Source organism: Cebidichthys violaceus, unplaced genomic scaffold (assembly GCF_023349555.1).
Source record: "Cebidichthys violaceus isolate CVI_PGR_0920_01 unplaced genomic scaffold, fCebVio1.0.p SCAF_4, whole genome shotgun sequence".
NCBI classification, from domain to species: Eukaryota; Metazoa; Chordata; class Actinopteri; order Perciformes; family Stichaeidae; genus Cebidichthys; species Cebidichthys violaceus.
In genome coordinates, this window is record NW_027176594.1 from 763,145 (window position 1) to 777,447 (window position 14,303).

Genomic DNA, 14,303 nt, shown 5'->3' on the forward strand with positions numbered 1-14,303 from the left:
TCAGCGTCTGCCTGTCGTGTCTAGATGGTTCCCCAGTATTTGCCAAACTCTCACGAGAAGGTAAAGGTTAGGCATTGTCCTCGAATAGTTATGGTTTGAATAGGGTCGGTGCACAGAGAGTTTGAGAGAGTTTTTGCAAGTTTTTCGCAATTTGTTACCATCTAGACACGGTTTGGCTTCCACTGAAATATCTCAACAAAAGCTTTGATTTAGATATTCATTATCCCCAAAGGATGAATCTCCTCAAAGTGATGATCTTCAGATTTTTAGTGCCACCAGCAGCTTGACATTCATGCTTTTAGTGAAATATCTTGACAACAATTACGTATTATAAAGAAATTTGGTGCGGATATTCATGGTCCCCAAAGGATCAATACATTTTTGGTGATTCCTCAACTTTTCTTCAAGCTCCACCAGTATGTCAACGTTTCCACTCATCGTGTGAAATATCTCAAAATCTATTGGATAGACTAGCAAAAAATGTGGTTCAGACATTCATGATCCCCAGAGGATGAATCCGATCATCTGGCTTTTCCTCTGGTGCCACCAGCAGCTTGACATTTTACGCTCTTTCGTGAGATATCCTGACAACAATTTTGATGGATTAGAATAAAATGTGGGACGGATATTCATGGTACCCAAAGGATGAATCTCAGTCAGTTTGTCGACACCCAGACTTTTTCTGGAAGCACCACCAGCAGGTCACAGTTAAATATCTCAACTTATAATTGATGGATTGGCACAAAATTCGGTTCAGACATTCATGGTTCCCAGAATATGCAGCTTAATGCCTTTAATATACTTTTCTTCTAGTGGTTCACATTTGTGATTTTGTGTTTACTACTAATTAGCTATTCTTAGCATGCTACGCTAAATGGTAATACTAAACTAAGATGGTGAAGATGGTAAACGTTAAAAAACTGTAAAACATCGATACGTTAGCATTGTCATTGTTAGCATGCTGTTGTTAGCGTTTAGCTCAAAGCACCGCTGTGTCCGAAATACAGTCTGTTAAAGATTGACAACAATAAATCTGTGTACAGCTGCTATTCCCAAAAAAAAGTCCTCCAGTATTGGCCACCAGCAGCGAGAACATCACACACCAAAATACCGTTTGGTTTCCTAATGACAGAGCTGCAGGGCGTGTGTACATTCAAATGCTGTAAACATTGAAAAGATTTGCAGAAATCAGATGACTCTCTGGGGGAGAATCAATGATTGTAATTTTTCATTTTCCCTCCTGAGCGTCTCTCAGCTCTTTTGGTAAAAGTATTAGACGAGTCCCTTTGGGGAACGAGGGGTTGTTGTGGGTGTTGGGGGGGGGGGGGGGGTGCATGTGAAACGGACCATCGGACCTCAAAATACATCCCCTCTACTTTTCCATTAAAATTATTTTTTCCATTCTCCCAAGAATGATTTGGAATTTAAAGTCCTCTATAATTGGGCCTATATTTTCCCGGCCTGCCGCGGCTGTGCTTATCAGCAAGGGGTAAGAATTAAGACCACATAGGGAACCAAATAACATTTTTTAAAAGCTGGGAGACTTAAGTAGAAAATTGGCTTAGCATGCAGATAGCAAAGTCAACAATGGGAACATATATCCCAGCTCGGAGTGATTGAAGTCGCTGTCTTTCTGAATAACAAAGTGTTTGATTTTCACCACGGCTCTTACATAAACTGCTAACTTGATTTCACACCCCGGATCTGAGGGTGACAACAAACACTTTAATTAGAGGAAGATGATGCAGGGAAGAGGGGGGGGGGGGGGGGAAGGTGATAGACGGTAACAAATCCCCAGCACACTCCAGACAGCCTAAATATACAGCCAGCAAAGCAAAATATAATAATATCTTATTATTTTTCTCGTCATTCTCGAGCTTGGAATTGTGAATATTTTTGCATAGCTTAAAGCACGGGCGCTATCTCGTCCAAACCTACGTGGTTCATTTGCATTGTGGAGGGTTTGAATGGTGAAGTTACGAGATCTGAAGGGGGGGGGGGGGGGGTTTGTGTGCCATAATTAGGCTTTTGTGGTTGAGATTTGGACCGGACAGGGTACCTGCCGTCTTGGCTTGTAGCTGCAGCCTGAGTGGCACCTTGTAGGCCTTTGAACCCGAGCCTCTCCACACCGCCAGATTAGCTCCTTTCAAAGCGCCTCCACCATCTAAGTAGTTGTTTATACACTGATAGAAGAGAAGAAAGAGAAAGGGAATGAAAAACAGCTGAACAAAAAGCACAAACCCGTTGCACTTGATCCTGCGGACGTTATTGAGCGACCGCACAGATCACCAGAACCGATAAACGCCGTCCAATAAACGCGCCAATCAAGGCCACCACCTTTCTCTACAACCCGAGAACCAAACGCCACCTCTGCGCTCAGTTTGGGCTTTATTGGTCAGCGAAATAATCAAAGCACTCTTCTCTTTTTTTCCTCCTCTGGAGGGGATTAGAAAGGCGAAGCTTAGCCCGCTGGACCAGACACTAGCGGGGAGGCCAGGGGGTCTCCTTATCAGGGCTCGGCTGCTGGATGCAGCTCCGCTACAGGACAGATTGCTTTCACTGCCGCCTGTCTGCGGGGGGAAGAACAAAGACGCACCGCCGCCACTGCCGCCATAATGCCCCGACTCTGGTGGGACACGGAGGGCTCGGAAAGACGCCTTTATGTATTCATTAGGATGAGCCGTGAGATCATTCGTGCCCCCGCCTCCCCCTGCCTCCATCCTTTCTTCTCCTCTTCTTTTCATCCATCAATCTGGCCTCCATTAAACGGGGTTAATTTCTTGCTCGTAACTGTTCTCTCTGATTGTGTGGGTTGTGAGGATATGTATAAGGACACAGAGAGTGTGTGTGTGTGTGTGTGTTTGTGTGTGTTATAGTATGCTGATGATTCTGTGATATATATGGAACAAACCCTGGTAAAAGAGTCATGTTTCTTGAAATAAAAGCTGTAAATAAAAGTTTGTCGCCCAAGATATCACACGTTTGTTTGGGTTTCATTGTTGGAAATCACTTTTTTTAACCAAAGACACATTTCCTGATGTGGTTGATGAGATTGTTGTCTGTATACTTTCAAAAAATCAGAAAGGAAGTGAAAACAAAACGCCAACGGGAGTTGTTTTTCTGATCATAACTCATAAAACCGATGAGTTTCATTGTTCTATATTAGGAGTCGTCGCTGCATCAAAGCTATCACTACGCCACGTTGACTCGTCTTCATGTTGTATCGGTACTTCCTGAATAGCGCACGTTAGCACAAAGGAAAACTTCCCGAGAGATAGAACGGTTGCGGCTGTGATAACTGTTCCCCGTGGTGTCGTAGGCCTGCAGTGTTTCTGCAAACACAGACATTTATAACTTAAACGTGTGTCGATGAAAAAAACTAGAAGTAATTCAAGCGGCACTACGTTTTATTTCAATGTATTTCCTTTGATGTTCACAAATGCTCCGTTCGCGCAAGAAGGCCCCGGTGATACGTGGGCGACACTTCAGATCTGTCCATCTCTCTTTGTGTTACAGCCCAGAGTGCTGAGCTTTAGGTTTAAGGTATGTTATCTGTCTGAGACCGTACACACACACACACACACACACACACACACACACACACACACACACACACACACGTATGTTGTGTCTTAGTGGCCAAAAAACACTGAAACTGTCAAATTTGCACGACGAAAGCGAATCGGAAATTCACTGTGTTTTGAATTAAAGCGTGTTCAGCCCACTGCATGTGTGATCAGTGTGTGTGTGTGTGTGTGTGTGTGTGTGTGTGTGTGGTGTGTGTACCTGTCTCCCATTGCATGTCTTTATGTAACACAGTTTATACAAAGAAAAGCTGACAGGAAATCTCTGTAAACTGTGGGACTACAAATGCTCTCGCTGGCAGCCATGTTGTTGCTCTCCTGACATCTAACCCCAATTTGCGTCACACTAATTCCAAGTTTTGAATTACTCCTCTTTCTCTCTTTCTCTCTCTCTCTCTCTCTCTCTCTCTCTCTCTCTCTCTCTCTCTCTCGTATTATATCTTACTTCTCCTCGTCAGTCCTTTTACTCGCTCTGTGTTTTAGCCCCTCTGGGCTTTGGCTCGATTCTCGGTGGAGAAGAAAAGCGAAATAAAAGCGACATAAAGGAGCGAGGAGCCCCAGGAGGCGACGTGGCATTTTGGCGGACAGAGTGGCGCCGAGCCGACACACACCGCCGCAATCCAGCAGACTTTCTCAGATTTCCCCTGGAAGTAACCGCTGTTTGACCCACGCAGAAGTGTCATGGCCGACACTCGCAGTTTTGAACTAAAGCTGCTGAAAAAAATCCGCCAGAGATGTTGTCGTTATTTTCTCCTTAAAGTGCTTCTTGAATGTTAAAGGAAAATTAACTAACTAGACTTTTGATTACATTTTCTGCACTGATCAAAGCATCTTTGTAACTTATAACTACATTTGTTTTAGTGGCTGTAATTTGGCTGTAACTATCTGCATGGCTTGATACCACAAGGTGCTAGTAGGACATGATGAGGAATAACATCCAACCAAGATGCTGGACTTATTTTATTTATTTATGGCTTCTGCCCAGTTAAACGTCCACACGTCAAGTCTCTTGTTTCACCCGTACGACCCACGTTTCAATGCCTTTGTTCATCATCACCTGTAATGGACAGAGAAATAAAAAGTCAGAATCCCGCTCGTTGTTATTGAATCCTCTCTCCTGATTGGCTCCCGTCAGCCAAAGACCCAATCACACTGCAGCGGCATTAGAGGAGGTCGAACCAGCGTCTGGTTCAGAAGCTAAACAAAACAAAAAAAATGTGCATCGATTCAGCTGTCAAAATGATAGTCGACATCTCAGCCGACGATTGAAATCATCATTTAAAGGTGCATTTAGGGGTCTTTAAATAATCCGAGAAAAGAGCTTGAATCCAGCGCTTCATCACAGGGCAACGTTTTAAAAGATGCAGCCCCTGAAACTATAGAAAGTAGTCTGAAGATGCTTTTACCCAACATATTTATACCACTATTTATATCACCTATAGTTACAAAATCATCAGTCATTGCCAGGTTGTGCCCACAGTATATAGGATTTGCTGATCTGATTATAAGTGGAACATATATGGAAATAAAGTTGAATATATATATGCTTCATTCAGATTGCTCATATTTGAATAGATGCTACACCAGTACAGTCCATACTGGTGGTAATGATCCATACTGGTGTTTCGGCTGACAGATGTCGTGTCGGTGCACGTTTTCAATCGACAGATGGTCGAACCCTCTCGGCTTCTTCTGTGCGTGCAGACTCGTCGATGGCGGAGGAAGAGAGCACATCTGTCGGTGTCCTCCTCCTGTCCGGGTACATCCAACATGGCCGCAGGACTCGCGGCCCCGGCAAGAGGTGACACGGCGGCGTGGGGCGTGTCGGTACGCATACGCGAGACGACGGACTTTTTTAAAAAAAGCAGGCAGAAAAAAAGACGCGAAGCCCCTCCGGGCACTCGGCCTCCCGTCCCGGAGGACGAGGGCAGAGTTGAAGGGTTGAACAGTTCATCGGCATGAGGAGAAGAAAAGGTGGGCGAGGCAAGAATCTGACAGGAGGACAGGATAGGAGGCGGGGGCGGGATTAGCCCGGGCTAAGGTGACAGAGGGCAAATAATAGGCGGAACAGAAGCAGAGTGTTTTACAGAGTAAACTGAGATGGGTTATGTTTCCTTGAGTAACTGTTTCCAGCTGCTGAGTTTTCGACGTTGTTAAAAGGACTGCGATGACTTTTAGGAGTTTTTGTGAGTTTGTCATGTTGTGCACCAAAATCTTCTCATTACGTCGGTCGTGGCGTTCTTCACCAAAGCGCTGTTAAACGTGTAGACAGGTTACAAAGCATCAAGGTGTACGTTTCTTAAGTACTAATTGACCACTCGTCTGCTGCAACATATGAGAAAATGACTACTTGTCTCTTGTCAAATTCAAGGCTTTAAAGCGTAGTCCACAAGCCATTGGGTGGCTCCACTTCTTATATACAGTCTATGGTTTGACCAAAGTTTGAGATGGACGTCCACTCATACTGCCAATGGTAGATGGGTGTAAAAGCAGGTTTATCTTCATGTCCCGTAAAGTACAGGAGTGTTCATGAAGTCAAATGAATCAATCGGATTGGAGTAAAGGCGTTGACCCAGACTGACGCAGCGATGTGATCTGAGGTGACGGTCTGAGAATTCCTCACATTGTTGTGTTCATCAAACAGCTCTCGTGTCTTTGAGGAAGAGGAGGACGCGACCCTCCTCGCCCCCCCCCCCCCCCCCCCCAGTCTTCACCATTAACCATTAATCAGCGTATAGGCAGCCGGCTCTGGCCCCGCACCAGCACTTTAGGGCGTTTTCTATCAGTGCCATTCCAGGCAGATGGTGGAGTAAAGTGTGATTGGCAGGAGAAGTGGAAGAAGCGGCGACGGAGCGGATACTGTTGCCAAGGAGTGTGTGTGGGGGGGGAGGGGGGGGTATAAGAGGGTACGGTGTACAGGAGGGTTGTGGGGCGTGACCAGTCTTAATTATCCCAAAGGGTTGCCAAGTGTTGGCGCCCTGACAAGAGTTCAGAGCCGAGTGACGGGTTTCCAGCTCCGCCGAGGAGCCCAGAGAGGAGTTGTTGTTTTTTTGGGGGGGGGGGGTTTTCTAGATACCAGAATGTAAGTGACTAATGTGTTTCTGCAAAGACACCTCCGCTCGTGTTTGTTGCTCTCAGCAGTCCTGACAGTCGTTCCCATGAAACGCGAAACAAAAAGCAAACAGAGGTAGCCAGCGGTTGCTATCCGAGCATCTGAACAGGCTCAGAGGTTTTAATCCTCGGTTTAGATGAGTTTCCCCGATCCACTCTGCAAATCCCCGCTGGAATGCGGCCGCTCGCATGTCGCCTCTGCTGCGATACGGATCGACTGACGCGGCCTGCGGAGCGGCCTCGTGGAGCAGATACCCGCAGGCGTAGCGGAACTCGCCAGGAGAGGCACCAAAATGGCGGATGGGCGTTGGGGGGGGTTAAGGTTAGTCCCTCCCATGCCTCTGCTATCTGAGTCACGCAACGAGGAGGAGATAACCGGCCATCTCAGGTGAGATCGCCGACACCGGGTTCACCCCGAGGTCAGGAGGAGTTCCCACAATGCCCCTTGTTTCCACACAACACACCAGCATTGACCACGCCACCGAGAAAAGAAAAAAAAAAACGACGTTATTCGATGCAATCGCGTTTCCTCTGAGCTGTCTGTGTTGTTGTTGTGGCGCGACAAAGGTATAACGAAAATATTCGTAATCCCCACATTGTCGCTTTCGCCAGTCATAACAAACGAGCGTTGAGCCGCGGCGCCGACGCCAGCCGAGCGCTCCACGAAAAAAATGGTCACAGTTGTCTCAGACGACCAAATGGACTCGTTTGTCCCCACGAGTTCAGCGGAGGAGCGGTGAAAAGCCGGAGCTCAGAGGTCAGAAAACGGCATTCCCCACATTCCTCCTCCGTCAACAACCTGAGCCGCTGAGCGACGGCTTCGCTGAGGGCTGTAATTACTGCCGATGCTCATGGGAAATATTATCATCAGACTTCTCTCCGTCAAGTGTGTGTGGGTGTCACATATCTGAATGATTATATGAGTGTGATATAGGATATTTATAGGGACATTTTGAACACAAAATATTTCTCTCTACAATTGTTTTTTTTAAATTGCAAAGAAAAATTTCTGAATTTGCCCAATTCTTATGCCTCAGCGCATAATCATTTCGGGTTGTCTGTCCGTCTGTCCGGTCCAAATTCCGGTGAATATGATATCTCAGGAACACCTGGAGGGAATTTCTTCAAATTAGGCACAAAGGTCCACCTGAACCATTCAACCGTGAGGCGGTATTTCTAGATTTACAGCATATCTACATCCCTCTTTGAGTGTGATACGGTAACAAATTACCACAACATCCATCTAAACGCAGGTAAATCGTGTCTTCAGCTACTAAACGTGTCTTTTTTAAGATGTTTGCATGGAGCAAAACATAACTTTGAAGTTTGATTGTTCTAAAAGTCTTGTGCTGGTGAAATGGTGAAAGAGGTTGCCTAATTTTGTGACATTTGCTGATGCAACTTTGCTTTTGCAGCATATATAAGTGTGACATTTGTTAGGTTACTTTTAGGGAGTTCTTCTTCTCTCTAACTGCAAAAATTACGACAATTGTAAAAACATTTCTGAATTCTTTCCCATAATTTTGCCACACAGGTTGAGTTTGTTCATCATGACATTTTCCTGTGAAAAGTGTTTCTAATCCTCTTACAGTATGTTCATTAGAGCGTGTCAGTCAGAGGAGGAAGTAATCATGAACTCCTCTACATGTGTGTGTGTTGTACAAGTATGTGTCAGGTATGTGTGTGTGTGTGTGCGTGCGTGTGTGTGTGTGTGTGTGTGTGTGTGTGTGTGTGTGTGTGTGTGTGTGTGCGCGTGTGTGTGTCACTGCCAGCGTGGGCAGGTGAGTGCAGCAGTCATCCCCTTCCTCAGGGCGTTCATCAGTGACTGACAGCTAAAGCGGAGGGCAGCGAGGACAGACAATACAGAGTAAGGAGAGATGCGGTAAACAGGCTCGGCCATGCCTCCATCGCCTCCATCGCCTCCACCACCTCCTTCGCCGTGCTGCTAACGTGACATGTCAGCTCCACGCCGCCGCGCTTTGTTTACACGTCACCTGTCAAACCTGGAGAGCCGGGGCTGAAGTGGAAAGAGGCTCTCATTAAAACAAGCTGATTAATATTTCCAACGAGCAGCGGAGTGATTCAAGAGGCGTCGTGCACACGACACTCTTCGGAGGCCGTGTGCACCTCCTCCGTTAGCTCTGATTGGAGGTTTTAACTTTGTAACTAACTACTGCAGGTAGCTCTGGCACTGACACCAAAGCACTTACTCTGTTAGTAAAACCACTCAGTCTTTCTTTTTAATTGCTCTTTAAATCTGATCCACCTACAGCGTATTAACGTACAAAAAACAATCCAAATCTATTGTAAATATAGACAAAATTCAATTTACGAGGAGTTAGCAGCTAAACAGCGTGACTACAACAGCGTTAAGACCGTAGAAATTAAATAGCAGAAGAAGAGACATTCACATTGAAACCAATATAGAAGGATGGTCAGAGTCATTTTTATGAGTCCCGTTGCCTTTGCAACAGTTTTAGCGGGCTAACGTCCGTATAAACTAAACAGAGTTACGGCCACAACTCAATAACTTAATGCTTCATCCACACACTCAAGTCCCAATGTAGGAAAGCACATTTCTATCGCCAGATAAATAACAACTTTGTTCCACTCATTTTCTGTAACCATCGTAGCATTTAGGTATCGTTGGAGTTAGCAAGCTAGCTAGCTAACTAGTGGACAGCTGGCTAGTAACCTAGCTTGCTAATTCGGCAATGCTTTAATGCTATTCTCATTAAATTCTTTAAAGGCAGCATATGTGTCAAATGACAATGAGTGTGAAAGGGGTGCCTGGTCGTGACGAACCTCCAGAGAATGATCATCTGGGCATAACGGAGCTGTAGTTTCAGCTCAGTGTTTCAACTTTACTGTTCTGGTTCACTCTCACTGCTCTCACATCGTCGTTTATAGAGAGAAAGCTGTAAAAACGCCATCATACGCTACCTGCTCATGGATCCTCATACAACGGTTGGTATGATATTTGTTATTTTTCGTGTGTTTTCCTACAGATGTCCGGCAACACGAGGGATCGGCGCTCCTGCACAAGCCACTGCAGTGTTTGGGCAACAAAACCAAAGTGGTCAGGTTGAGGACAATATTGTGGTTTGGGTGAAAATAACTACAGAAGTGACGTTACTTAAGTACAGAAGTTAAGTGACAAATAAGTCAGCGTTGACCTCTGGTTTCAAGTCTGGTGTTTTTAGAATCCCTACATGATCTTAACTTTGTCACTCTGTACTTTGTCACCTGTTCCGCCTCATTATAGTTTTGTGTTTACAACTTGCTTCTGCTGAACACAAGTGGTTAAAAAAAATTAATTATTGTAGGTTTAAGCATTATAACTTTACTACATGAACGCACAGAGACGAGAAAAACGACAAACAAATTAAGGAAAATAACAACAACAAAAATTTCCGAGTCAGCTAGTTTAATCCAGAGGTTACCAAACTAGGGGCCGGGCCCTTTCAAAGGGTCACCAGGTAAATCTGAGGGGTCTCGAGACGATTAATGGGAGAGAGAAGAAGAAGAAGAGACTAAGTTCTGATACACAAATCTATTTTTATCCTCTGACTTTTTTCTAATTCAAGTTTTGCCTCTTTGGACCTCTTTTTTTTTGATAAATGTTCCCAAAAGAGAGTCCCAAACTGATTCAATATTTTATCTTATATTTTAGTTTATGAGCTCATTAACAGGAAAAATATCTAGTAACTCCAGTTGTAAGATCAATAGTAGCGGTACTGAATGTAGTGGAGTAGAACTATAAAGGAGCATAAAATGGAAAAGTACCTCAAATTTTTACGCAAGTACGGTAAAGTACATAATTAAATTCCAACAATGCTCAAGAAAAGAAAAAGTAAATTAGAGTCTCTTTCCAACAACAACATCCTGGTTATTCTGTCACTACTGCCTGCGAGAGGAGAGTATCTATGTCCTCATGGTTCTACGTTCCACCAGCTCAATTAGGGCTCTTTGAGGAAAACTGACACAACAAACTTTTTACCAACCGACATGGTTTGCGGTGATTGTTTTCGATACAGATGCGATATATATTTCAGGGGGAGAATCACTTTAACGACAACAAACAACATGACAACGTGTATTCTGTGAATTTCACCTCCAACTGTGAGAAGACCTCTGCCTCCAGCAGCTACTATCTACAAAATCGTGTTTGATTTCCACGGTGCGGGATGCGTGCTCTAATTGACCGACTGACTGACTGACTGGTTGTTATTTGGCGGGTTAGGACCTGCTGTGCGAATCACTCAAGGCTGCTTAATCATGCATTGTCTGTGCCAGTGATGGCTGCGTGAAGGAATGCCAAACTTCACCTCGCGGTCAGGGGAGGCACCGCCGGGCCTCGTGGATTCAGGCAGGGACAGGCCCCCCCCCCCCCCACCGTTCCCGGGTCAGGGTCAGGACTACGTGAGCCGCACTTCCCCTGAACCTCGTCTCCGTCATCACGGCCATTGTGTTTTCTTGTTGTGTTTCTTCTCACAATTCTGTTTACAAGCTGCTTGACGAGATCATTGACGTGCTGAGGGGTTAAAAGTGGTGGAGCAAGAAGCCCGTCACATGGCAGGGGTTACGGGTTTGATTCCCGCTGAGACCACCCATGTTGGAGTAAAAAGAATCCAGAAGGTTCCATCTAAGCACGACGTGCTGCGCTTTTTTATTTCCAGCCCACAAACTTTATTTAAAATCACAGTTGTTCATGTATCGCTCAACTAAAATGTCTACAAAGTGACATTTTAGTGGTTAATATTACGCCCAGAATAATGAGCGCATGAGTTTGTGTTATGGAGCGCTGCAGGAGTGAGTCCTAAAACCAGGAAGTGAGTCAGCATTTTTGCACTTCGGGTTTGTTTTCTGGAGATTTTAGTTTTTTGTTTGAAAGTGATGACAAACTTATTTTACTTTATGGTGAATTTATTGGGAATACTAGAAATGTTTTGGACCAAAAGCTGCTCGGAATTTGGTAATACATCAATGAAACACAGAAAAATCAGGTCAAGTCTCAAAAATCATGGGGAAGATCTTTAGCAACATTCACTGAAAGACACTTATTTGAGATATTTCAACATTTAACCACCCTTGATATCTAACGAAAGTTGAAACTCCTCCCAGAAAACATCATAAGCCCAATCTGCACATAGCACATGGTGCATCAACGTCACAATGACCATTAAAAAAATCTGATGTACAACAGATGTACAGATGGAAGACATGACGCAGCTCTCACATGATCACATAAGCATATAAGAGTCTAAGAAAATGACAACAAATAACAGTCTAAATAATCTAATTTATTTGTATGTTATTTAAAGTTTGTTTCTGAAGCTCAAACTAGTTCTACATCAGGAAAAATGTCATTAAGCTGGTGTGAATTAACATGAGAAATGACTACATTGCCCTTTTGTAAACATTTGGCCGAAACAAACCCTCAAACATCCAGAGAGCCGCCTCGCTTCTAAAATCAATTCTTCATGCATGCAGCGCCCTCTGCTGGCAGCCAGCAGGAGGGACACGTCCAGATGTGTCATCGGTCATGGACAACCAAAGTGGTTTAGAGAAGTATACAGTGGTGGAATGTAAGTACATTTACTCAGATGCTGGAGTATCTTTTTGAGGTATTTGTTCTTTTACTTATAGTTCTTATATACTTCTACATCTAGAAAAGACATCTAGAAATATTGTACTTTTTACTGCTCTGCATTTATTTGAGCTTTGGTTACTTTTCAGATTCTAATTTTACATTAAAACATGAGTTAGTAAAATACAACACATTATTAAAGATTAAGCTCGTGGCCTCTTATAAAAAAGATAATATCTTGTTTTCTTGTCATGTTTCAGATGTCTGAGTTGTCATTTCCCCTCTAAACTTCTCAGATAGACTCATTTAAACAACTCGTTTGAGGCACAAAAAAAAGGCAAAATTCTCCAATGTTTCACAAAAAAATCAAAAATTAGAGAAAGTCCAGAAACTGAAAACAGATTTGTGCATTTAGCCCCGACCCCTAAATTAGGAACCACTGGACTAAACTAGCTCAAATTTAAACCTGCTCCAGCTTGAGCAGCTAAAGTTAAATGCTGCTTTAACAGTGATGCATCAATATTAACATTTTAATATTAGTATTTGTAGTACTTGAGGTACATTTAGCTGATAATACTTGTGTATGTTTACTTATGTAGGGCTTTAAATGCAGGATGTTTTACTTGTAATTGATTATTTTTATAATCTAGAATATCTAACAACTTTCTTTTCTTGTTCCTCTTTTATTTATTCAGACTATAAGGTTTATCTATCTTACTTTTATGTTGAGAAAAAACAGAAAAATGTAATATTCCCACATCTCTATGAGACATTAAAAACATAAGGAGACTTTTTTGTTTCTTCACCTCCTTCATAGACATTGCACCAGTAGTACCAGCACACATCTGTGTACTACTAGACTGACCCTGAAGCCCACATGGACCAGTAACCTCTGACCGCATCAGACATTTGGCGCCGTGACTCGTTCATCCATGTAGATTTCACAGAATGGACCTGAGAGCAGCGGGTCCCCCTCATACGGCATCCTGCCTGTGTTTTCATGTCCTCCAGGACTCGGCTCATTATTCTGCTGGCCAGTAATGACAAAATAAACACACCACCATGGATCAGTCCACAATGAAAACACGGTTCATATGCACAGCTGCTGTTGACGTGAGCACATCTAAATCATATGAACTTGCATTAGTGTCAATGTAAAGGTACTTACAGGTACTATTAATGTATCTGGTACTTTTACAAAGTTTCTATGTGTTGTGTTTATGTGTAATATTTAAAAGAAATATCTAAGATATCATAGTTTATGTCACTGAACTGACAGAGCGACTTGTTTTATGTGCAGCTACTTCAATAATGTTACATTGTAAAACCTTCAGTGACTTGTGTTTGACTTCAGTGACTTGTGTTTGACTGTAGTGACATTACCTCAGTGACTTGGACATTAACTCAGTGACCTGGACATTAACTCAGTGACCTGGACATTACCTCAGTGACCTGGACATTAACTCAGTGACTTGGACATTAACTCAGTTACCTGGACATTAACTCAGTGACCTGGATATTAACTCAGTTACCTGGACATTACCTCAGTTACCTGGACATTAACTCAGTGACCTGGACATTACCTCAGTGACCTGGACATTAACTCAGTTACCTGGACATTACCTCAGTTACCTGGACATTAACTCAGTTACCTGGACATTACCTCAGTGACCTGGACATTAACTCAGTTACCTGGACATTACCTCAGTGACCTGGATATTAACTCAGTTACCTGGACATTACCTCAGTTACCTGGACATTAACTCAGTGACCTGGACATTACCTCAGTGACCTGGACATTAACTCAGTTACCTGGACATTACCTCAGTGACCTGGACATTAACTCAGTTACCTCTGACTCTGACTCTGCTGCAGCAGTCCTCAGCTGTCCTCGTGTGACCCTGAATCTTGCATGTTTGGAGTTGGAGCAGCGATAATATCACGTCCCCCTGCAGTGACGTCACTGACTCCTACATTCCAAACTCTCATGCTTTTTTTTTTTTTTTTTTTTGCAGTAT